The sequence below is a fragment of the Saccopteryx leptura genome, chromosome 3 (genome assembly GCF_036850995.1).
Source record: "Saccopteryx leptura isolate mSacLep1 chromosome 3, mSacLep1_pri_phased_curated, whole genome shotgun sequence".
NCBI classification, from domain to species: Eukaryota; Metazoa; Chordata; class Mammalia; order Chiroptera; family Emballonuridae; genus Saccopteryx; species Saccopteryx leptura.
Window position 1 is genome coordinate 7,882,209 of NC_089505.1, and position 25,620 is coordinate 7,907,828.

The window sequence follows — 25,620 nt, forward strand, 5'->3', positions numbered from 1 at the left end:
GATCAGGAGAGAGGAGACCATCCAAGCAACTGTCACTGAGGACGCTCAATCCAAATCCCTGTCCTAATGACAACACCTGATTTTGTAAGCAAGAGGCTGGACAACCTCTGAGCTCCAAGAATCAGAGTGGGACTTCAGCTGCAAAGCCCATATCTCCACACTAGCCTTCGGGTCAGATTTCATCTTTGGAGGTGCCCAACACCTCACAAAGCACCCAGACCCCACCTAAGCTCTCCCCAGACCTGCTCCTTGCTGGGACCTTACTGCTCAGACACCCATGACCCCTCCGGTCCACACACAACCACGAGTCATGTCCAGGGAAGTCCCTGAGACTCAGGTTCCCAAGATGCTCCTCCCTACAGGGGCAGAAACTCCTTCCTCTCCTGGTGTTCAAACAAATGGTCTCGAATTGTCTGATCTTTGAAACCTGTATAATGATTTCAACTCTCAGTTTCTCCAGGAAGACACCTGCATTTCCTGAGACTCCCATGGTCACTCTGGGAAGTGGACAGTGGTCCTCTTGTTTTCCCCTGGCACAGAACAATAAGGCAAGATCAAATGGTCTTGCCATCCCTTTGGGCTGTTCCAGGAGCCTGAGGACTAACCTCCCAGCCAATGGCTACCAGTGGGGGCCTCTGCACAGACACCTGATGCAGCCCACTCCACGCCACCCTGCTCACACAGGGGCTCTGGCCCCTGGCCACTGCATGTCCCCTGCCCGCCATCAGTCCTGCTCCAGGGACTCGGTCCTCACCAGAATTCACTACAATGTTGATTGTCTTCTGGGGATCCCTGTTGTCCTTCCTCAAACCTTCAGGCCAGACTTCTGCCCTTCAACCTCATAGAAGTTCATTTTTCTTTTCTTTCTTTTTTCTTCTTCTTTTTTTTTTTTTTTTTTTTTTTTGACACATACAGAGAGAGAGACAGAGAGAGGGACAGATAGGGACACACAGAAAGGGAGAGAGATGAGATGCATCAGTTCTTTGTTGCAGCTCTAGTTGTTCATTGATTGATTTCTCATATGTGCCTTGACCAGGGGGCTACAGCACACTGAGTGACCCCTTGCTCAAGCCAGCAACCTCGGGCTCAAGCCAGTGACCATGGGGTCATGTGTCTGATCCCACACTCAAGCCAGCGAACCTGTGCTCAAGCCGGATGAACCCATGCTCAAGCTGGCAATCTCGGGATTTTGAACCTGGGTTCTTCAAGTCCCAGTCCGATGCTCTATTCACTGCACCACCGCCTGGTCAGGTGAAGTTCGTATTTCTGGTAATCTGTAGAAGACCCAAGTCACGTCTTCTTACCAGAAGAATCTCTTCTGCTGTCTAAATCAGGGGACACTTGAGTGAGGACTTCACTGTGGAAGTCCAGGTCCTGAGTCCCTGCCATGACTTACGAATTCATCCTCTATGAGCTAGGAATCCACCCCCCTCTAAGCAAACCACCAGGATGACTTGGACTTCAGCAGTCTCCTTTTTGGGAAGGGTAGAGGGGACGGCAGATAAGGGTGTTAAGGAAACAAAAAGCCACAACCAAGCCCTCAAAAACTGCCTACCTTCTTTCCTCCCTCCCTCATACTTCCTGAGCAGCATCTGAGCCAAGTGCCCTGTTGGTGGTCTCCCTGGCCAGCTCCAGGGCATAGCAACAATGAAGACAAATGGCGAGGGTGAGGATGGAGGTGAGTTTGTAAGCTTACGTGCCTGGAAGACATTGCCAAGGAGGCCGGCTGTCCCCTGTGTGATTTCTCAATTCAGGCCGAGGTAGGGGACCATCTGCTAAAGTGGGCAAGAGAAAACATTTTCGCTGTGTGGAAAATTGGCTTCCAAGGGGAGGCCACGTGCTCAGTGCAGAACTAGCCTGCAGAGGGGCTGCTGGAGGCACAGTGCAGGGCTGGGGGAGTCATGAGAGCGGCAGAGACATCCCTGAACTCCCCACCCACCCTTGCCAGGCTCCAGTCCCAGACTGCCCAGTGTCTCCAATTCATCAAACCCCTTCCTAAAATTTAGGGGCCTTTGCATGAAGGTTGCACTGATTCCCCACCCCCTTTAACAGCTTTATTTTATTTTTTAAAACTTTATTTATTGAATTCAGTGGAAGAGGGAGAGAGAGACAGAGAGAGGGAGAGGAACATCGATCTATTCCCGTATGTGCCCTGATCAGGAATCGAACCAGCAACCTCTGCTCCAAGTCCCTGTGGAGGTGCTGCTGCAGAAACCCTCTTGGGTCCCTCACTTTGGGCTTGATGATGAGGCTCAGAGCCTGCAGCAGCCAGAGTATGATGTGTCACACAAGGTGGAGGAGACAGGGAGCTCAGTGGAAGGCAGGAGGGCTAAAAAACGAGTGAGCCAGCAGGTTTTGCCAGCTGGGGTGGGAAGGCCGGGGTGGGGGGGTGGGAGAGGTGGAGAGATGGTCTCTGTCTTGTCAGCAGGAAAGGGGATGTCTGCTCTCACAGTCCCTTAACTTAGAGGAAGCCACATGCTCTTCTTCCTCCCACTGTAGGCCTCAGCCCCCCAACCCCCTGAGCCACAGCCCCGACATGGGAAGACTGACTCTACATTAGCTTCCCTGTTCCTGGGTGGAAATGGAGCTGGCCATTTAAAATGGGGTTGACAAGAGCTGGTGAGTGCTTCTCCACACCATCAGATGTCCCAGCGGGGAGAGGCAGGGTACCTGTGTTCTATGTCAGCTTGTGGATTAGGTAACCAAGACAACCTCAAAATCCTCAGGAGGGGCTAGGGCAGGGGTTGGGAACCTTTTTGGCTGAGAGAGCCATGAACCCCACATTTTAAAATGTAATTCTGTGAGAGCCATACAACGACCCGTATACATTACGCATTATCCAATAAAAATTTGGTGTTGTCCCGGAGGATAGCTGTGATTGGCTCTAGCTACCCGCAACCATGAACATGAGCGGTAGGAAATGAATGGATTGTAATACATGAGAATGTTTTATATTTTTAACGTTATTATTATTTTCATTAAAGATTTGTCTGCGAGAAAGGTGCAGCCATCAAAAGAGCCACACCTGGCTCCCAAGTCATAGGTTCCCAACCCCTGGGCTAGGACTTTTTAGACAGAAGGACACGCTGTGAGACACTGCAGGAGCAGCTCATCACCGTAGGAACTAAACAGAGAGAGGGGCAGCATGCCACAGTACCTGCTGGCTGTGCGCCACTCCCAAAAGCATGGCCAGGTGAGTGAGTAACCGGGCGAGAAGAAAAACTACGGGGACAGCTGTTGGTCAGAAACTTCCGGTTGGGAGCTGGAGGTCGGGCTTCCCAGCACATGGCCAGTCTGAGTTCCGTCTGGGTTTTCTCTGGGAAGAGCAAGAGACGTCAAGGTGAGGGCTGAAGGTCATTTCTCCTGAGCTCTCAGGGCCCACACCAGCCCCTTAGGCCTGCAGACCAGGCTCATGTTATGGAAGAGAATGATGTTAAAAGTACTCTTTCTGCTAAAGCCAAGACCATGTTCCTAGAAGTCTTCGTCCTTCTAGAACCACCTTCCTGGCTGACCAAAAGCCCACAACCTTCTGAGGGAAAGTGGCTGAACGAGACGGCACTCAGTCCCATCACTGGGCCGCACGTCAGGACGGACGTCTGAAGTCCCGCGGGGACAGGAGGTGGGCTAAGTGAGTTGATGCTGACGTGAGGACATGTGACCACTGGTCTCCTTCTCCCAAATCAAAGACCAGGACCCACGCTCTGGCAAAGGATGTCCTACTGTACCCAGATGGCAGGTACTATATGATAGACATGTCCAGTTGCAAAAGTGTTATCCATTCTAGGACATTCTGATGGTTTGTGGAGCTAACAGGTTAGAATATTTGAAACTGTAACTGTACCAGGATAGCCAGCATGGACAATGACCACACAGAGGCCCCACCTGCCACCCTAAGGCAGTGCTTACAACCATCCTCACCTGGTGTACAGGTGCAGGACTGTGAGACCAGGTTTTACCTGGATCCCACAGCATTTGGGAAGACTATGTCTCCTTTACTTTCTTAACAAGAGGAAACTAAGGGAGTTGACAAGTGAGATGGCATCTGCCCAGAGAGACAAGGTCCGGTTTTTGGTTTTGTAAACTTCAATGTCCTTCTGGGTTAGGTCACTGATATGTGCCAAGCATATTTCAACAGGAGCATGCCTCAGACAGTCCCTAGTGGGAGACGTGGCATAAACAAGTATTCACATTCATAAGGACTAAGCACATTGTCTGTTTTGCAGGTAAGAAGGCAGTTGGATTGGCCCTGGCCGGTTGGCTCAGTGGTAGAGAGTCGGCCTGGCATGCGGAAGTCCCGGGTTCGATTCCAAGCCAGGGCACACAGGAGAGGCGCCCATCTGCTTCTCCACCCCTTCCCTTCTCCTTCCTCTCTCTCTCTTCCCCTCCCGCAGCCGAGGCTCCATTGGAGCAAAAGATGGCCCGGGGGCTGGGGATGGCTCCTTGGCCTCTGCCCCAGGAGCTAGAGTGGCTCTGGTCACGACAGAGCGACGCCCCAGATGGGCAGAGCATCGCCCCCTGGTGGGCGTGCCTGGTGGATCCCGATCGGGCACATGCGGGAGTCTGTCTGACTGCCTTCCCATTTCCAGCTTCAGAAAAATACAAAAAAAAAAAGAACCCAGTTGGCCAATGACATGACAGACTGGGGTAAGACTACAGGGACTGTGGCCTTGACACCTCCCAGCACATCATTGGTACACCGGTGCTACAGCAGTGACACCATGTTTAGTACCAGTTTCTCAGCTGGAACAGAGACAGCTCACAGCCCAGGGTGTGACCGGAGGACACAGCCATACGTACTGTACAACAGTGAGTCCTTGGGTGGGTCTGTGACCCTTCCCTCCAATGGGTGCGCCGCAGTCGATGCAGACGCTCTGCTCCACGGGCATGCCGCACTAGATCAGAGCCAATGGCCTCAGCCCCGGGACCCACACCAGTGCACACATGATGCAGACGGACCACGGAGCAGTGGCTGCCCCCAGGGGTGCTCACTGGTGCATGTGTATCGATGGGTGGCGGGGGGAGGGGGACAGGGCACATGTTCTGTGCCAATTATGTTGAACATGCGCAAATCTGGGTCTTTCTCCAACAGGAGAGACAACTGAAGTTTCCCTCCCAGACAGAATCATCACTGTGTGTCTAGCCAGTGTTCCATCCTGGGCTCTGTCTGCTCTCCACTGCCTACCGTCACCATTTCGGGCGCTTTCTTTCCTGATACTGGGAGCGCCGCATTTCCTCAACTCTGTTATGGACTTTTATTTTAAAAAATAAATAAATGCCTGACCCGTGGTGGCACAGAGGATAAAGCGTCAACCTGAAATGCTGAGGTCGCGGGTTCAAAACCCTGAGCTTGCCTGGTCAAGACACATATAGGAATTGATGCTTCCTGCTCCTCCCCCTTCCTCTTTCTCTCTCTCTAAAATGAATAATATCTCTTTTTTTTAATTTTTTTTATTTACAGAGACAGAGAGAGAGTCAGAGAGAGGGATAGACAGGGACAGACAGACAGGAACGGAGAAAGATGAGAAGCATCAATCATTAGTTTTTCGTTGTGACACCTTAGTTGTTCATTGATTGCTTTCTCATATGTGCCTTGATGACCGTGGGGCTACAGCAGAGCGAGTAACCCCTTGCTCGAGCCAGCGACCTTCGGTCCAAGCTGGTGAGCTCCGCTCAAACCAGATGAGCCCACGCTCAAACTGGTGACCTCGGGGGGTCTCGAACCTGGGTCCTCCGCATCCCAGTCCAACGCTCTATCCACTGTGCCACCACCTGGTCAAGCTAAAATGAGTTATCTTTAACTTTATTTTATTATCTTTAAAATAATGGAACCATATGGTCTAGTGCTTCCTCGTTCTGCAACACTGGACTCTGTGCTGGCAACTATGGCTCGTACTCTGGGACAGACTACAGACAGGCGGGGCTGGCATAGTCTGGGGTGAACCTGGCTATCACCCTGCACGGATACGGAAGTCAGGAAACTTAGAGCGGAGGGTGCATATCAGTTAGTTCCCTGTGTCTCTCATTTAAATTATCGATTAAGATTTGTTGCTTCCACAGCCCGCTGCTGAGCAGGCAGCTACCAACGACCCTAACAAGGGTATTGGGACTCAGAGATGAGGAACACACAGGTCTTGCCCCCCAGCTTATGAGCTACGAGTCTTTTTCCTCTTCCTGGCTCTGCTCTCTGCCCTGTCTCTTTTCTCTGGGCTGGTCATCCAGCTTCTGACCCAGTCCCCACTTTGCCATCACAGAAAGACACGTGTCTGCAGGGGCCAGGAAAAGTGGCTAGCACTGGTTCCTAACCAGCAGCCATTCTGTCCCCCAGGGGACCCATGGCATCCCTGGGTGTCACACTGGGGAGAGGGGTGCTCCCAGCATCTGGTGAGGCCAGGGATACTACACACCCTGCAATGCACAAAACAGCCCCCAGTAAAGAGGTATGTGCAAAGTGTCGAGGCTGAGAGGCTGGCTGGGCACACGGAGCTCCATTTAGAGCTTTATTTGGAACACCGGGGATAGCCCTCAAAACAGTCTATGTTCTCCTGGAGAGACAAGACCTCATTATCCTCCTCCTCCATGCTCTACCACCCCTCCCAGCCCTGAAGGAACACTCGTTTTAAGCCCCCCAAACCCTGCTCCAAAACAAGACTCACCTCTCCTACACAGCACTGGTGACCATTGGGACACACTGTTGGGAGAACAATGGGACATGCATTGGCCGGTGAGGTTTCACCTAATGACCCACGGTTCAAAGGGAAAGCTAACTCTTTCCGCACTGGCCTGACTGCACTGGACGCAAGGCGGATGTGTCCCAAGTACGTATGGGAAAGTGTCTCTGAGTTGAAGTCTACAGAGCAGACAGAAACTAGATCCCAGGCCTATGCTGGGGTTACCGTGGAAGGCAAGGTAGATAGCATTTTATATACTTCTGTTTTCTCCGGGGTTTTTTTGCCACGAGCATGTTTTTTTTTTGTTTTGTTTTTTTTGACATCAATAAATCAGGATACATATATTCAAAGATAACAAGTCCAGGTTATCTTGTCGTTCAATTATGTTGCATACACACCACCCAAAGTCAGATTGTCCTCTGTCACCTGCTATCTTGTTTTCTTTGTGCCCCTCCCCACCCCCTATCCCTCTCCCATTCCCCCCTCCCCCCCGTAACCACCACACTCTTATCAAATGTCTCTTAGTTTCACTATTATGTCCCACCTACGTATGGAATAATACAGTTCCTGTTTTTTTCTGATTTACTTATTTCGCTTCGTATCATGTTATCAAGATCCCACCATTTTGCTGTAAATGTTCCGATGTCATCATTTCTTATGGCTGAGTAGTATTCCATAGTGTATATGTGCCACATCTTCTTTATCCAGTCATCTATTGATGGGCTTTTTGGTTGTTTCCATGTCCTGGCCACTGTGAACAATGCTGCAATAAACATGGGGCTGCATGTGTCTTTACGTATCAATGTTTCTGAGTTTTTGGGATATATACCCAGTAGAGGGATTGCTGGGTCATAAGGTAGTTCTATTTCAACCGTGTATGAGGGTTCCTTTTTCTCCACAGCCTCTCCAACATTTGCTGTTACCTGACTTGCTAATAACAGCTAATCGAACAGGTGTGAGGTGGTATCTCATTGCCGTTTTGATTTGCATTTCTCTAATAGCTAAAGAAGATGAGCATCTTTTCATATATCTGTTGGCCATTTGTATTTCTTCCTGGGAGAAGTGTCTATTCATATCCTCTTCCCATTTTTTTACGAGCATGTTTTAGAACAACTTTTAGAATAACTTTTGATTATTTACTCAGGCAAGAGCAAAATTTACATAAAGTCATGGGTGACATGGTTCTGTCTCCCAGTTTTATATTTTCTAAAAAAAAAAAATATCTTTAGATCAAAAAACCTGGTTGTGTTCTAACTGAGCCTCTGATGTAATTGGTTCCCAGTGTCCTTCTCCCCAGATGCATAGTCCAGGGAAAAGGAGCAGGTCCTGCAGGTCCTTGCCCATGACCAGGAAGGACATGATGAAGGTCATCTACACTCTGCAGGCCGCTCCTGTCCCACCAAGCACCAATGGCAGGAGGGGCAGGGCACTCTGGGACCCTCAGGCACCAACCACATGAACTCCCACTCTAAGCCAACAGCTCCCGTGGCATCAGGAAACTTCAAAGCTCAGAGAACTGTGACTGTCTGAGACATCAATACTTACTATACCAGCGGACGTGTTCTAGACCCTGCCAGTTTGTGGCTTGAGCCTGCAAGTCCTCAGGCATCGTTGGGAGAGATGCTGTCTGAAAAACCAAGAAAGCAGAGCAATGATCAGGCAGGAGGTCCAGAACAAGGACACAGACGTCTCGTTTCCTTTCTTCTCAACCCCAAACACTGAAGAAAATGTCACACCTCTCCATGAGACAACCAAGAGTGAGGCAAGACGGTCACCGTCACAGTGGACTTTAGGATCAGGTGAGACAGAGGCAGACTCAAGAAAACAAGCATGGCCTGACCTGGTGGTGGCGCAGTGGATATAGCGTCGGACTGGGATGCGGAAGGACCCAGGTTCGAGACACCGACGTCGCCAGCTTGAGTGCGGGCTCATCTGGTTTGAGCGAAGCTCACCAGCTTGGTTGGACCCAAGGTCGCTGGCTCCAGCAAGGGGTTGCTCAGCCTGCTGAAGGCCTGCGGTCAAGGCACATGTGAGAAAGCAATCAATGAACAACTAAGGTGTTGCAATGCGCAATGAAAAACTAATGATTGATGCTTCTCATCTCTATCTGTTACTGTCTGTCTGTCCCTGTCTATCCCTCTCTCTGACTTACTCTCTGTCTCTGTAATAAAGAAATAAATAAATAAATATTTAAAAAGAAAACAAGCATGTTCAGCAGGTCCCCCGGCAGGAGCTGGGTGTCTGCCGGTGACCAAGCAGAGCGTGCAGTCTTACCACCATGGTGGCCGGGGAGAAGGCCAAGTTCTTCAGGGGTTGAAGGACTCTGTTTTGTCCAGAGGAGGACAGCTGCAGCATGAACGGCCATTTCTGTCACTGTGCCCTCAGGGCCACCGTCACCGGGATCCGTCCTCAGCAGTGGCAGTGTGTTGGCCACAAGAGATGTGGCACAACCTCTCATGTCGGGGGAAAGGGTCTGGCTTTCTTCAATGAACTTGTTCATGGCCTCACGTTGCTGACAGGAACATGTTTCAATGTTAAAGCACAAAAGAAGAAGGCACGCTGAATTCACTGGTTTGCTCTCAAGTCAGTCACATATCTTTTTGTTTTTTTGTTTTTCTTTTTACAGAGACACAGAGAGTCAGAGAGAGGGATAGATAGGCACACAATGCCTGATCATTGCTCTGGAACAGCCAGGAACTGGCTGAGACAGATGAGAAGGAACTGGCTGAGACAGATGAGAAGTATCAATCATTAGTTTTTTGTTGCGACTCCTTAGTTGTTCATTGATTGCTTTCTCAATGTGCCTTGACCGCGGGCCTTCAGCAGCCCGAGTAACCCCTTGCTCGAGCCAGCGAGCTTGGGTCCAAGCTGGTGAGCTTTTTGCTCAAACCAGATGAGCCCGCACTCAAGCTGGTGACCTTGAGGTCTCGAACCTGGATCCTTCCGCATCCCAGTCCGACGCTCTATCTACTGCGCCACCGCCTGGTCAGGCGGCATTTTGATTTTTTAAACAAAAACATGTAAACATCTCCTGACATGGCTTGGAGGGGCCTGGAGAACAGTGCCAGGAAGGATGTGCTCATCTCCTTCTAGGAACCCCTGAGCTTTTGGACCAGCTGGCTAACCTCTTAAGTGTGTGTCAAAGACCCCACCACAGGGCTGGCCCCAGAAAGGAGGAAAGGGGAGGAAGCCAAGCCCTTCCCACGGGACTCCCGTTAACTTTAATGACCTACCCCAAAGAGTACTTAGCCAGCCCGCAGCTTACCCTCGGGTCATAGAACATGAACGGCTGTACCACAACAAGAGGAAAAACCACCTACATTCCTTTGTTCTCTTGGTGACGACTTCATATAACTTATGACTGTCTGGTTTGATGTCTCCCAAATCTATACACATGTATGTCTGCGGGAGACAATAATTTTGAGACATTAGGTGTTATTATGAAGGTCTATTTTCTCTGTTGGAATAGTCCCTTATGACCAGGTTTCCTAAAGTTAACAGAGTTCTATTTCTGAATACCGTATTGGCGAAAAAGAAAGAAGCTTTCTTAAGAGAAAGGGTATTCTACCTATGTTTGTGGAAAACCTTTAGAGAAAAGTTGCCAGGCAAGTCGGTTAAACACAAGGGGCATCTCATCTGTGTAGAAATGAGCCAGGATCGGACACAGCCCAGGCAGAACACGTGCTCACAAGGCAGGCAGGCAGGGTCGTGTGCGTCTCCCAGGCAGACAGGGCACGGCTGGACTCCATACCTAGGATCCAAGGCCAGTGGTCAGTGCTAAAGCACAGAAGCTGGCTGGGAGACACTAGAAACACCAATGGTTCAACGTCCTCTCCCTCGTGGGTCCCAAACCAAAGGTCTCACCGGGTAAACATCCCGCTGGCCTCTTCCTTACATTCACAGAGAGCGGTCATCACTACCACAAAACGCTTGTGGGTCTTGATGTCAAGAGTTCTCTTGCAGGTACTGGAGGAGAAAGGCAGTGACCAGCAAGAGAATTAGCAATAAGGAAGGGCAAGGTTGGCCAGGCCAGGTGAACCAAGATCTTCCCCAACCCAGGGCAATAGAGATGGCACCCACCCGGCTGGCCCACTGATGGGGAACCAGGACTGTTCCATCTGTCCGCAGGGAGAGGCCTTGCTTGTGCTTAGCAGTGTCTTTTTTTTTTTTTTGTACTTATTTCAGTGTCTTTAGCTTTGAATGCTCTTTGTGACCATGCCACTTTTGGGAGAAGGTTGGTGTTCTCAACTTCCGATTGCTCCCTCTTCCTATTTTTAAGGTCTAGTCCCTCCTCCCTCTACAAGAGATTTCAAACTTTAAATGATAATACAGCGACCACTTGTGAATCTACCACCAAGCCTTAAAAAATCTTATTTGTTTTGGAACATTTGCTTTAGATTACTTTTTAAAGAAACTAGATGTTACAGCTAAACTGCAATCCAAATGTATCCGTCCTCTCCCCAAAGAGACTGTGGGGTCTTTATCCATATATAAAGACGCTGTTATTGTTCTAAGTAGTATTGTCTTCTTTGTTTTTTTGTTTTTTTTTACAGGGACAGAGAGAGTCAAAGAGAGGGATAGATAGGGACAGAGAGGAACAGAGAGAGAGATGAGAAGCATCAATCATCAGTTTTTCATTGTGACACCTTAGTTGTTCATTGACTGCTTTCTCATATATGCCTTGACCATGGGCCTTCAGCAGACCGAGTAACCCCTTGCTCGAGCCAGTGACCCTGGGTCCAAGCTGGTGAGCTTTTGCTCAAACCAGATGAGCCCACGCTCAAGCTGGTGACCTTGGGGTCTTGAACCTAGGTCTTATGCATCCTAGTGCGATGCTCTATCCACTGCACCACTGCCTGGTCAAGTGTGTTCTGAGTAATTTTAAATATAGGAACATTCCGCTTGGCCAGACAGTGGTGCAGTGGACAGAGCATCAGACTAGGACATAGAGGACCCAGGTTCAAAACCCCAAGGTCGCCGGTTTGAGAACAGGCTCACCAGCTTGAAAGCAGGGTCACTGGCTTAAGTGTGGGATCACAGACATGACCCCATGGTCACTGGCTTGAGCCCTGAGGTCGCTGGCTTGAAGACCAAAGGTCATTGGTTTGAAGCCCAAGGTCGTTGGCTTGAGCCCAAGATCACTGGCTTGAGCCAGTCACTTGCTCTGCTGTAGTTTGCTGGTCAAGGCACATATGAGAAAGCAATCAGTGAACTAAGGCGCTGCAACAAAGAACTGAAGCTTCTCATCTCTCACCCTTCCCGTCTGTCAGTGCTATCTGTCCCTATCTCTGCCTCTGTTAAAAAAAAAAAGATAGGAACATTTGTATGCATGAATAAAGATAGTTATTGTTTTGAGTGGGTTTAAACTTTGCATCACACTGTATCTAAGCTTCTGCAACCTGCTTTCTTCATCACTACATGAAGGTCCAGCTCATTCCTGGTAACTAACCGCTATAGGATACCATCTGATGACTGTACAGTTCCCTTTTATCCCACTGTTGGACAGGTAGAATGTTCCCAGATTTTGCAAGTAGTGGCCAGGCTGGTCTGGGCACTGAGGATCGGGCTGGAGCCCTTCCTCCTCTGCTGTCCCAAAGGTTTCACTGCACGTCCTGTGCATGAGTGGCTTCTCTAAAACGATGTGCTCTGACTTGGCACTCAGGACAGGGTGAGCAACTGAAGAATTAAACACAGAAAACCCGGCAGCCTCTGTGACAGGATCACTTCCCTTTGCAGTTCTAGCTGACCTTGTCAGATAAAGGTCAGGCTATGCTGCAGTTACTCTTTGTGTGGGACAGACAGATGCTGCATGCTGAGACAAGCCTAAGTGCTCACCTTGTCGAGCAAGAGGACATACTTGGTCACCAGCTAGTCCAGCTCGGGCATGCAGCTCCAAGTCCCCAGCAGGACGTGCTCCACAAAGAGCACCACGGAGGAGATGTGGTTCCAGAGGTTTCTGTCAAGAGAGGGCGCCACCCACTCAGCTGATGAGAGAGCCAGAGAAGCCACGGGAGGGGGGCTCTGGAGGAGGAAGATGAGCCACGGATAGGGGTGCCAGCAGAGAGAGAGAGACCCGTGTGGGCCCTGTCATGCGCTGCCTGGCCTCTAGCGAGTTTGGCTTCTCATTAGACTCCGCATGGAGGTCACCTGGGGTTGCACATTCTTGTCTCAGCTGTGCCTGCTGAGTGCCACTGAGCCCGCACAGCCAGCACAGGACTTGTCCACCTCGAATGACTGCCCTGAATGCGCCCCGCCCCACACTGTCCTGTGTGGGGTCCTTTCTGGCTGTTCCACTGTCACAGCATTCCTGCCGTGGGGTTCCAGTGCCCACTCACCCTTCTGTCACCCCCTCATTCCGTGAACTCCCTGCACACGGTTTCTTCTTCTGTGTCCTTAGTGCCAATGGGAGGCCTGGCATTGGGGGCAGTGGTGGTGCATTGATGTTAAGGGAATGGAGGAGAAAAGGGCTCCTTCCGTGCAGGGGTATCTGCGTCGTCTTTCTCTCTGAGCTGCCTGGGACTCAGCACAAGTGGAAGGGGCTCTGAGTGCAGCTCCAGTGACTCACCTGACTTCCCTGATGGTGTCTCGGCCAGGCCTCTGTGGTCTGGCACGTACCCGTCGGAGCAGAGGAGTCCCAGAGGGATGGACAAGTTCTTCACCGTCTGTAGCCATGCCTCGGGACTGGGCTTCAGCAGGCCCCCCGTCAGCAGCTCAGTACAGGCCATTGCTGCAAACGCATCCAGGGTCTGGGGGTGGAGAGCAGACCTGCGATGCAGCGCTTCCTTGGCCCCTTTAGTGGCTCTAAATCCCAAGCCCAGAGGCCCTGGCAGTTAGCTCAGTGTGCTCGCACGGTCCCTGCCCGCAGCCTCCTCTTGATGGTCTGGGAAGACAGCAGGCCGTTTGATGTGTCATGACATGTGTTGTGCCAATGTAGGTGCCCCATGCAGGGGTCTCCTATCTGGAGCATGGAGGTCAGCTTTCCCTCCCAGAGTGGCCCGGGAGCACCCTCCCACCTGCTTAAGGAAGGCCAATCCCTGGCTGGAAGAACTAACTGTCCCCAAGAATGGTCATAGCATCTCATGTCCAGCCCAGCTGTGGCTCTGTGTGGCGCTGGTTAGGCTGTCTAGAATTGGGGGATGAAGAGTCAAGATTCTGGAGAAGTTGTGGAGCCGGATCCTGAAATGCTGATAGGCCAGGTGCACCCATGGGAGAGACAGCTCCTCCTCGGGGCTTCCTGCTGTCAATTGGTGGACGCAGGACCACAGAGCTGTCCGCGGGAACTGGGGTAAGAGAGTGTGTACGTGTTAAGTCACACACACAGACATGTTGCTGCTCATGGAAAACTGGGACGATTCAAAACATGGCAGGAAAGGGAAACTGAGGCATACTGGCACTGTCCCTCGTCTACCTCTTGGTGTCATCCACTCCTAGCATTTGAACACCCCTACCTGTCCTCCCTGTTGTCCCCAAGTGAGGGTCACAGTATCACTTTCCATCATGAACGGTTTCTCTGTTCTTAGGTGTACTTGAAGAGCACCGTCTTTACTGGCTGTGCAATCCCGATCGAGGGGCCGCAGGGGGCGCCCTTCATTTGTCCAACCCCTATTTTTGGACACTTAAATGGTTTCTCATCTTCCATTTTTAGCAACAAAGCTAGAAAGAACATTCTTAGGGCTAAGCTGTTTGACCACATGTGCAACAATGCTCTCTGGACAGAATCCACAGTTCAGTTTCTGTAAGGTCACTTGTTTGCCCTGCCAAGGGGTGTTCAGGAAGCTCTGTGCTGGTCACACGGCTGTCTGCAATGAAAAAACTGCTGGCCTTTTTAAAAAAACAGTATTGCCATGGGGACAGGTTTGTTACATGCTGGCGAACAGCTACATCCTCCAAGAACAGATTTAGACACACACACAAGTAGAGAAAAGAGTCTGCAAGCCCCCACAGAACCCCCATCCAGACCATCTTAGACTTTTCCTGGGGGGAAGACACTTTGAATAGCTGAGAGAAAGAAACTCCAGAGCTCTGACCTTGCACAGGCTGCCTGTCAGTCACCCCACTGTTTTGCAGGCCCCTCCTAGTGGCTTTCATCAGGTACCTGAACGTGCCCGCCTCCTGGAGGGCATCGGGGTTGGAGGCTTCCTGCACCACCCACTCCTTCCTGTGTGACATGCAGCTTTGCTCCTGCTGTGTTAAGAGGTCGTGGAGGCGCATCTTGGTGACCCACAAGAAAGCAACTGCAACACAGCAAAGGGGACACACCAACCAACATTGCCACATGCCACGCCCCTGCTGAGGTCCAGGGGTGCAGCCCGGGCCACCTGGAGCCTGGCCAGGTCTCCAGCCGAGGCCGGGCCCCGCTGGGGTCCCCAGCACTCACCTCCGGGCTCCCAGTCCTCGCTGAGGAGGCTGAGCAGGATCCCCGCCCACCGCACCTTCCGCTGACTGGGCGTGCCCAGGTCGCGGAGCAGGCCCACTGCACTCTGGATGGAGCTCCGCAGCAGGCTGTCAGTGTCCAGGGCTGCTGTCTGCCGGACACAGGCAGGCTCCTGTCAGCCACCCAAGCGTGGGCGAGGCCCAGCTGGAAACAGGTCCCCCCACGCCCACCCACCTGCCTGGCTTCCCTTAGAACTACTGCAGGTCCTCAGGACTCAGCTGGGGCTCAAGGGACAGAGCGAACACATCCAGGAGATGGCACGGAAAGCCCACATGCGCCCCCTCCTGTAATTCTTCTGCAGCATGCAGGAAAATGGTGCCAGGTTAGCCCGGTCTGCCTGTCTAGTCCTCAGCTTCTCTGGGGGCAGGTGTGGAGCGCCGGAGGGTGACCAGCAGCTCTGGGGAGGCCCCAGGAACAAGGGAGCTGAACTCACATGGCTTCTCCTGGGCTCAGAGGTCTTGCTCTCCACTACCTCGGAGCTGTCTGTTTCCATGTCCACATGGGTCTCGGCCCTCGGTTCACCAGTCTCTGTTTCCATCCCCTCCTCATGGCTGTCTCCAGCCCTGTGTCCCATCTCGGCTACAAGAAAAGCAACATAATCAACCTACTGCCCAGAAGACGGCCCTGAACTGCATGCAGGGTACCGGCTGGCAGCCGTTCCATGGGTCCTGGCTCCAGCAGGGTCCCCAAGGAGAGGCCTGGGACATGCAGAACCCCCAGTCTGCCCCTCAGGTGTCCTCAGAAGGGACCCCTCACTTCCAAGCAAGGCTCCAAGGGCCGATGATACAGGAAGAGAAGGTGACATATGCCACAGGTGTCATTTCTGTAGCCCTCTGCACCCACAGACAACTTTTCCCAGTGGAAATATTGCCTCCTGCATGGCCTGGGAAAGCAGTAGGGATGCCTGGGAGCCGTCCCAGCTGCCGCTGAGAGGCAGGATCGAGGACTCTGGCAATGGAAGCATGGGGGCCCTGTTCTCACAGCACACTGCAGCACTCCCGACACTGCCTGACCACATGGCCTCCCTTCCGCATCCCCAGAGATTTTCCCCAAGACATACACACAGACCCACCGTCTGGCTCAAACAGCTGGCTGATGGTCACGTTCTGTAGCTTCGTCACGTCAGAAACCATGACCGTGGACTTCGGGAGGTCGTCGATGTGCACGGAGTGCCACAGCCCTGTAAAGAGCAAAGCCCCTAGCCTGCTGGCATCTTTTCCGGTTTACCCATCTGTCAGAGCAGGAGGCACCACGTCTTGGTGCTGACCCGCACTGCTGAGTGACAGTCTGACACATGCTGTGTCTCAATAGCCCAACACTGCAATCCGTGTGAGCCTGAAATAACCAGCTGGTCCAGGCCCCCCCAAAGAAGGGCTGCCGTCTTCTACATAGGTGGTATCCCATCTGCCCTGGCACAGTTGGTACAGGGCCGGGGGGGCACCGGCAGGGCTGCCCTCCATCACCTAGGGAACTATTAAAGTAAACCGCTATGTGTCTATTTCTAGAATGCCAACGTTCTTACATGACAAATATTTGGTGAGCCATTCCTTAGGAGACAGGGAGGGAGGGGGGAAGGAGAGAGGAAGACTGATTTAAGATAGCATGTCCCCCCCACCCCAAAACAGGCACAACATATCAGTGTGTCCATGACAGATGAGTCGGGAAGGCCCTCTCAGCATTACCCATATAATGAAGGTGAGGAACCAGAGAGGCCGCATGCGTGTTCATCTAGAAGGTAATAAAAGAAATGCTACACGAGGAAGCTGCAAGTCCAAAGATAAGGGATTTTTTTCCCCCGGTAATCAGTGGTAACAAATCTAATTGCATCTGGACCAAAGACTGTTGAGATTGACATTAATTTTCTAATTTCAGACTTGTACACCCCAGGACCAAGTTAGACACAACTGAAGTGCTACACATAACCACAGTCAGTACTATCTTTCTCTCACCTCCGTGGAATCCCACGTAGGATGTTCCACTTCCCATCCAGGACAGTTTTGTGATGAAATAGACAAAGATGTAGTCCTTATTCCCTTGAACCGTTGATTTCATTTATAACGGAATACCTGTTTTTAAAACAAACACGTAAACCCAAAACAAATCAAAGCAAATAAACAAAACCACAGCTGTGGCATGGCTGATGGGTGTCTGTCCTCAAAGCTGGCCTGCTCAAGCTTATGGTCTCACCTTATTTTTTTTCCAGTTTTCAATATATATCAGACCCTCGTGATTACCCCTCTTATGAGAGAATGAGGGCATGTTCTAGCCTATCCCTGCCCACTCCCATTCCTGTGTCCTCCTGCTTCGAAAAGAAATTTCTTACCAACTGGAACCCCTGACCTGGGATCTAGATGTGCTGCCCTAATGCCACCAAAGGCAAGTCTAGCAAAACTTTATACTGTAAGCAACAGGGCTCTGAGAACAGATGACCAGGGCATGACATATGGCTTCCAATGCTTTCAAAGGTCCAGAAATCACTGACTTTGAGTAATAGGGGACACAACTTGGGAAGTACCATGTTTCCCTACAAACACTATAAAAATCCAACAAATGCAAATAAAATCATTTACAGCCTGCTACTGTCCTTGACCTTGCCACAAGTTCAAATTGAATAATTTAAAACTACTTTTAAGTATTGAAACATGTCTGCAAGCCCAGGTGTCAAGGATGCCCCCTTTTTAAAATTCCCACTAATGTTCTATTGTTTACACATCTTGCATCACTCCACCATTTCTGTATTGTGATTAGCCTTTTTTTCCTTCTCTTTTTGCTTCTCCTTGTTCAGTTTCTCTAGTCCACAATCGGGAAAACGAAAAGAGAGAATTGGTTTTATTTTTATTTCTATGTCTACCAAGATACCATACTGTTCTCAGGAAAGCAATTCTTTAGGAGGTCCCAAATAAATTTTGGGTTTCCTATTCGTGATTTCTGAGAAAAATAACAGAAACATACTTAGCCGATGCAATGAGCTGAGCACTGTGAACCCCATCCTCAAAATCTGTTTGAATGATGAGGATTGTACATGAGGCTGTGTTAGTCAAGCAGTTTCTAGGGGGGAAAAAAGGGAAATTATGCAAGTGAGTTCACCAATCTTAAAAAAGTAGGTGATGTGGCCCTGGCCTGTTGGCTCAGTGGTAGAGCGTCGACCCGGCGTGTGGAGTCCCGGGTTCAATTCTCAGCCAGGGCACACAGGAGAAGCACACATCTGCTTCTCCACCCCTTCCCCTCTCCTTTCTCTCTCTCTCTCTCTTCCCCTCCGGCAACCAAGGCTCCACTGGAACAAAGTTGGCTTGGGCGCTGTGGATGGTTCCATGGCCTCTGCCTCAGGCCCTAGAATGACTCCGACTGCAGTTTAGCAACGCCCCAGAGGGGGCAAGCATCACCTCCTGGTGAGCATGCCGGGTGGATCCTGGTCGGACACATGTGGGAGTCTATTTGTCTGCCTCCCCCTTGCTTTTCACTTTGAAAAAGTACAAAAAAATAAAAAGTAAAAAGAAAAGAAAAGTGGATGATGGCTCTGGCCAGTTGGTTCAGCAGTAGAGCACTGGCCTGGGGTGTGAAAGTCCTAGATTTGATTCCCGGCCAGGGCACACAGGAGAAGCGCCCATCTGCTTCTCCACCCGCACCCCTTCCACTTCTCTCTCTCTTCCCTTCCTGCTGCCATGGCTCAATTGGTTCAAGCAAGTTGGCCCCAGGCACTGAGGATGGTTCCATGGCCTTGCCTCAGGAGTTAAAAACAGCTCGGTTGCCGAGCAACAGAGCAATGGTCCCAGACGGGCAGAGCATCACCTGGTAAGGGGCTTGCTGGGTGGATCCCATTCAGGGCACAAGAGGGAGTCTGTCTCTTTGCCTCCCTGCTTCTACTTAATAAAAAAAAAAAGTTGTGCAAATGACCTCCTGGCTCTGAGTGATGGGAACTATAAGGGCTGCAGAGAGAAAAACTGTACAGATGGGATTCTGCTCTACAAGGTGAGCATCCTTTCCCTACAGTGGAGAAAGAACAAACCCCAATAAATGCTTCCTCAAGAGATACAAGGACCAAGGGCCAGAGAAGAATGTTCCCGCAGAAGATAACAGCAATGACAAGGACACAAGAGACTTCCGCAGCTGTCCTTTTCACAGTCACAAGTTCTCACATTCACTAACCGACGCTGGTGACAAGCACCAGCGGTCCCAACAGCCACACAAACAACATACGACACAGCCAGGACTGAGGATGAAGCCCAGAGGGAGGAAAGGCAAGGGACCTCACCGGATTTCTCTGAGGAATGAGTGCTCTGTGTCAAACTGTTGCAGTGACAGGATCGTGGGTTTCAGGGACCTGCCATTAACTTTTGACTCTCAATTCTCACAGTCACGACTGGTGAGCAGTCTGGAGAAAGTAGTAATCTGCAAAGTCACGGAATGCAAATTATTCACTAGAATTCAAAATTATTAGCACATCCCCTAAGTTGAAATCCCAGGAACATGAGGATGGTTAGCAAATATTTTCTATGGGCGCAGCATGGGGCAGCTGGCACATAGACAGAAAATCATCCCAACCCAGAGTTTTAAAAAAATGAGGCAGTGCTGAGGGAAACAACCAATAATCAAAGGGCAGTGGAGAGAAGACACCCCGTCCCTAAGGTGGGGTGCCCTTCCCAGACACCAATGCCTCTTCCTGCTTCAGTCTCTACTGGAAATTCTGGCAATTCCCTTACGGGCTCAACACAAATGTCACTTCTTCCCTGGCAATCTTGCTTCATACTCTCAGATGGAGTTAGCCAATGATGGCCCTTCCTTTCTGTGGCTGCAAATTCTCTACCACTGGGTCATACCACATAGTGCAAGCAAAACACTCCTTATGGGCATGCTGATCCCACAGCTGCCAGGTTCCCATCTCCAGGCTGCCTTACCACAGACCTTCCAATTTCTACATACAGCTGCATGAGAGACACGTTTGTCTGGGTGTTAGAGGAGCACCAAAGAGAATTTACCAGTGTCCCCCAGACTTGCTGCTTGTTCCAGGATTCTCTATTGTGGTTAACCAAACCTCTGACCATCTGAGGAAGAAGCCAGGGAGTCACCCCCGGACTCCTCCACCTCCTGTGGCCCTTATTCAGAACCAGCCAGCGCATTCCTTCCCATTTCCTGGTCACACCCATCCGCCATCACTCTGAACACCTGCAGCAGTCTCCCTACTGGTGTATCTTTTCTAGGATAGTTTCTTATCAGACTTTCCTCCTGTATCTCAACACATATTTCTCCAGAACTCCTCTCTGTGCAGGAACCACCAAGCTCCTCGGGGCCGCTGTATGGGCCCTCCATGCAGTTTCTCCAACGCTATGTCAACCCTACCTCTCGGCACTAGGCCTGGAACGTTAAGCTCCATCAGAGATCAATGCCTAGTCTCCTGCACAGGCTGTGCTGCTTCACACCTTCATCCAAGGCCCTCTGCCTGTAGTACTGTCCTCAGCCATATTTCACAATCTGTTTAGGGGGTCAGCTCTTAAAGAAGATCCATCTGACTTCACAGCCTGGCCTGCACTGCCCCTCCTTGCCTGGGGAGAGCATCATGGAATGGTATCAACGGCTCAGGTTTGTGAGTCTGTCTTTCCACGTTATACTCTATGCTGGCCAAGGACAAGAACTGTGCCAATGCATTTTCTTGTCCCCAGTACCCTGAGTACTGTGATTGAACATGATACTTCAACTGTTGACGTAAACACTGTTGACTGTTACTGTCAGCCCAGAGCTCTGCACAGCAACAGGCACACAAACTGCACTTTTATAAATTATGGGTCTCCTCACACTTAACATGAAAAGGAAGCAAAAGTCTCAACATGTCCCTTTCTGATATCTAGACACTGACTGGAAAAGAATCTTGAGTCTTTGACACTAAGGATCAAGGACTCTGAGGGTAAAACTGTAGGAAGATATCACCTCTGTGAAGACAACATGGGGCTCCGGATTCGGTGTGCGGAGGTGAGCCTGAAGGAAGTCTGCAGAGGAGTCATGCTGCTGCCTACAGTAGTATTCTTGCAACAGGGACTGAGTGGCAAAGACGCCCAGGGAGGAAGAGCTGAGCCGGACCATGGCATCAGGCGTGATGCAGTTCAGCAGCACCAACCTGGCGTCCTCAAGCACCTTCTGGTAACGCTCATGGTTGAGGTCCCGGGACACAGCCTCCCTATGACCTGAAGCACCACAGAGGCACAAGTGTCCGAGTGGTAGCCAATGAAGACGCCAGAAGGGCTGTAGCTGTGTCTGGCTTGGAATAGCTCTTCTTTGACCCAGATGAACTTCTTCACCCAGCCCTGGAGCTCCTCCACGATGCTCTTCTGCCATTTCTCCAAACGGTGTTGATGTCCAAATAGTGCTTCTCCAGCCGGTTAATGAGGGGGATGGGAAGTGTTTGTAGACAACGTCTTTCTCTTCAATGACTATCAAGCGGAAGTCTGGGTGAACCCGACATTTGACCTGATGGGTCCCCAGGCCGAGGTCCACGTACGTCTGGCCCCCAAGGTAGACATAGTACTGGTTGAGGGCATCGTAGAGGCTCTCGTAGAGGATCTGCAGGTTGAGGAGCACCGCCATCTTGCCAGTCTCCATGCAGATCTTCACCCGGTTGATGTTTCTGCAGACCTGGGTGTACTCTTGGTCCCTGGGGAAACTGGACCCGAAAATGATCTCTGGTTGCTATTTCCACGGAAGAGGGTCCGCTGCAGGATCTGCAAGGCCACGTAGTTTCTGGTCAGCATGAGCAAGTAGCGGGATTCAGAGTCTTCCGGCTGCTGCCCGACACCTTCAGGTCACCATACACGTTGTCCCTGATCAGCTGCATAGTCTGACTTTCTCTGAGCTGCCTGTGAATATGTCCAGGGCATGGATGTCATCTTTGCCGCTGAAATTCCGAAGGATGGCCTGGCTGATAGCTTGTGAGGAAGGCTTCTTGTTAGAAGCCTTTGCGGAGGCAAAGACCATTTTGATGAGGGCTGTAGTAGTCACGAAGCCCAAAGAATCCCTTGTCTTGCAGACTGTTTCGTAGGCTTTGGCAAAGGACGGGAAGTATCTTGGATTCTTTCTTGAATAAGGGGCTCTGACGAGCAGATCCCCCTGGCGCTCTCTATGAGCTCTTTCTTATTGGGGCTGCCACGTGACACAAAAATACCCCGGTTCATCTTGGCTGGGTCCAGAGCCCAGTTGGAAATACCGATAAAGCCGACTTTTTTGTGGGGAGCAGGGTCATCATTTTCAATGCAACCGTCTTCCAGCAGCGGTGTGCAAAGCCTTGAGGGCATTTTGGGCGAGTCCTTCGGCCAGTCCGACCTCTTCTACCACCACCAGGGAGACATACTGCTGCAGGTCCTTGCCCTGTTGGAAACGGGCACGCTGCCTGAAGGTGCCGATGATGCCTTGTGGGGTGGGGGTGTGGGCTGCACTGCAATGACACCAGGTGGACCTGCTTCCGGCTCCGGAAGAGGTCTGAGTGGGCGGCCTGGCCTTGCATGGCATCCGCCACAATGGTCTTGGCGAGAGACTTGGAGCTGCCGAGCTTTCCCACCAGGAAGAGAGGGATCTTAAGCTCAATGCAGATCACCATCATGAAGACATTCTCCTTTAAAGCCAAGTTCTTGGTGACGGTTTTCCTTAGAGCTACACCATCCAGAAAGAGGTCCTGCGTCCGCATCATCTCGTCCAGCACGGCCTTGCTATCGCTGTATGGTTGTGGTAGAAACCAGCAAACGGCTTTCCGATACAAGTCTTGTTTCTGTAAAGAGGCGTGATAACACACCCCGGTGGCCAGCACCAAAAACCGGAGGACAGGGTCTCTCTCAATGTCATTTCTGCTGGTGTCAGACACACAGAGGGAGGTATTCAGCTTTGACAAGAGCACCTTGCTGCGGTCTGCACTCATTCTCTCTCTTCCTCATGAAGCGCTGGGCGGCGGAGAGCACGTCGGTGACCACACGCGTCTCATCCTGACCCATCTGGGTGGCATCCACCAGTCTCTGGATTGTTTGCTGGATGTATAGCTTTTCTGTGGAGTCACTCGGGTGCCCAAAGTCCCAGACCAGAGGGATCAGGCTTGGCGGCAGAGCACGGACTCGGTGTACCAGCTGCCTCAAGGGGATGGAGCCCAGCCTGTCTAGTCTCCTCTGCACTCACTCTGTAGCCCAAACCACCTGCCTCTAAGCAGGAGAGCATCTCCTGGGAGTGTGTATGGTAGGGGTAACAGGTCGCAATGATATGTAAGCCAGAGTCCTCAGCTAGCAGCCAGCCGTCCACCATGTGGTCACACCGAACTTCTTTGATACAGCTGATGGCTTCTGTGGTGTTGGCTTCATCGAAGAATAAGACAGTGGTACTCATTTGTGTTGGTGAGGGCAAGGACTTCCGCTGCCTTGACTTTGTCATAGATAGATCACATTTGCACTTGTCCCTCCGTGGACCTTGACCAGCTTCACGGTTTCGGCATCGGCACACCCACGCCGCACGTCACTAAGGAATTTGATGAGCCTGGTTTTCCCACAGCCGGTCTCTCCATGATGATCATGGGGATCACACACTGGAAACGCATCTCAATGGCGAGGATTTTGAGCCTATTTTCCATAGTGAGGTAATAAGTATTGTCAGGGTCAATGGGCTACTGGATCCCTAAAGCCAGGCAGAGCCGTTCCAGTTTCTCATGCCTGGGCAACTCATCAAAGTCAACATTGAAGGGCACCCTCTGAAGCAACAGCCCCTGGAACCGATCCATCGTCATGACATCTTTTTTGATCACCTTCTTACTCAAGTGGTCAATGGCGTCGACCATGCCCTTCTCGTTGGGCTGCAGGTGGAGCCCTATAAACGTCATGGACGTGTGGTCACTGTTGAAGAACACGTATGGGTGGGGCTCTGACTCCCACTTCCTTCGGAGGGAGAAAGGGGCTATGTCTTCCTCCTTGACCCCGTCCATTGTGACCATGTGCTTCCCTGGGCTTTGGTCAGATGTGTGGAGGGTGGGTGTGGCAAATAAATCTCTCGCCATAAACAATCATGAAGGTGACCACAAAGTTCTTGAAGCCCCTCAGAGTGTCCCCAACGATTCTTGGGTTGCAGAAGAGAGAGGATTCACAGTCTCTGAGCTGGTAGTTGAGGAACCGAGCAAAGTCCCAGAGCTCCGACCGGGACGGGTTTATCACTCCGCATAAAACAGGAGGTGCTGCAGGCACTCCGCAGGTGTGCCCTCAACCACGCCTTCCTCGTACTGGAACACGTCCAGGTTTGTTTCTGATAGAACCGCTGTAAATATTGGAAAGGCCTTTGGAAAGTCTCGCTGCAGAACTCTGTTGGATCCATTCCTGGCTCTTCCTGGTTCCACTGAGGATTTAACTGCATGTCTAACACTTCCTTGGGAGGCCTGCAGGTGACTTTTGGGAAGATGCCAAGAAAACTGAAGTGGGGGGCATTTGACTTCTGGAAAGGAAGAGAGAAATAAAATGGTTATGATTGAATTTCTTTCTTAAGTGAGAGGAAGGGAGATAAGACAGATTCCCACATGGGCCTTGACTGGGATCCATCCAGCTACCCTTGTTGGGGAAATGACTCTAATCAACTGAGCTTATTTTAGTACTGAGGCTGATGCGCCAGACCAACCCAAGCTACCCTAAGTGCCCCAGGGCCGACACTTGAACCCAATGAGCCACTGGCTACAGGAGAAGAAGACCGAAAGAAGGGGAAGAAGGAGGCAGGGCAGAAGCAGTGTGGTTGACTTCTCATTTATGCTCCTGACCGGGGATCCGAACCCAGAGACAATCCACACAATGGGCCAACGCTCTCTCTATTGAGCCAACAGGCCAGGGACACGACTAAATTTTTTTAAAAAAACTGCTTTTGTGTTTGAACCGTCCATATAGTCTGTATTGGACAGACCTTCCAAAAACACTTTTTGCAAAGCCATTTCTGTAAACCCCTTTCTGCAGCAGCTATGATTATTTGTAAACTCGGGCACTGTGAGAGCTGCGTTCCCCATCAGGAAATCTTTTCCACCCGAGCTCCTGAAACTAAATCTCTACATCAGGGGTAGTCAACCTTTTTATACCTACTGCCCACTTTGTATCTCTGTTAGTAGTAACATTTTCTAACCGCCCACCGGTTCCACGGTAATGGTGATTTATAAAGTAGAGAAGTAACTTTACTTTATAAAATTTATAAAGCAGAGTTACAGCAAGTTAAAGCATATAATAATGATTACTTACCAAGTACTTTATGTCAGACTTTTGCTACGTTTGGCAGAATAACTCTTTATAAAACAACTTATTATAGTTAAATCTATCTTTTTATTTATACTTTGGTTGCTCCGCTACCGCCCACCATGAAAGCTGGAGTGCCCACTAGTGGGCGGTAGGGGCCAGGTTGACTACCACTGATGCTCTACATCATGTGCGAGCGCGCGCATGTGTGTGTGTGTGTGTGTGTGTGTGTGTGTGTGTGTGTGTGTGTGTGTGTAAAACTCCCTTTTGTCAAGAAATTTATGTGCCAGAAGTCTCCTTC

General features: G+C 50.8%; 1 long non-coding RNA gene and 1 pseudogene across 1 annotated transcript; both read right to left on the bottom strand.

The window, feature by feature from the left end:
• Positions 1-1,700: 1,700 nt before the first annotated feature.
• Positions 1,701-25,620, bottom strand: part of LOC136398117 (E3 ubiquitin-protein ligase RNF213-like) — a 29,918-nt pseudogene continuing 5,998 nt past the window's right edge.
• Positions 10,121-13,512, bottom strand: LOC136398680 (uncharacterized). The gene is made up of 4 exons (XR_010750029.1): positions 13,234-13,512; positions 12,504-12,624; positions 10,533-10,634; positions 10,121-10,419 (listed from the first exon to the last, which is right to left on the bottom strand). It is a non-coding gene; the product is annotated as an uncharacterized lncRNA (long non-coding RNA).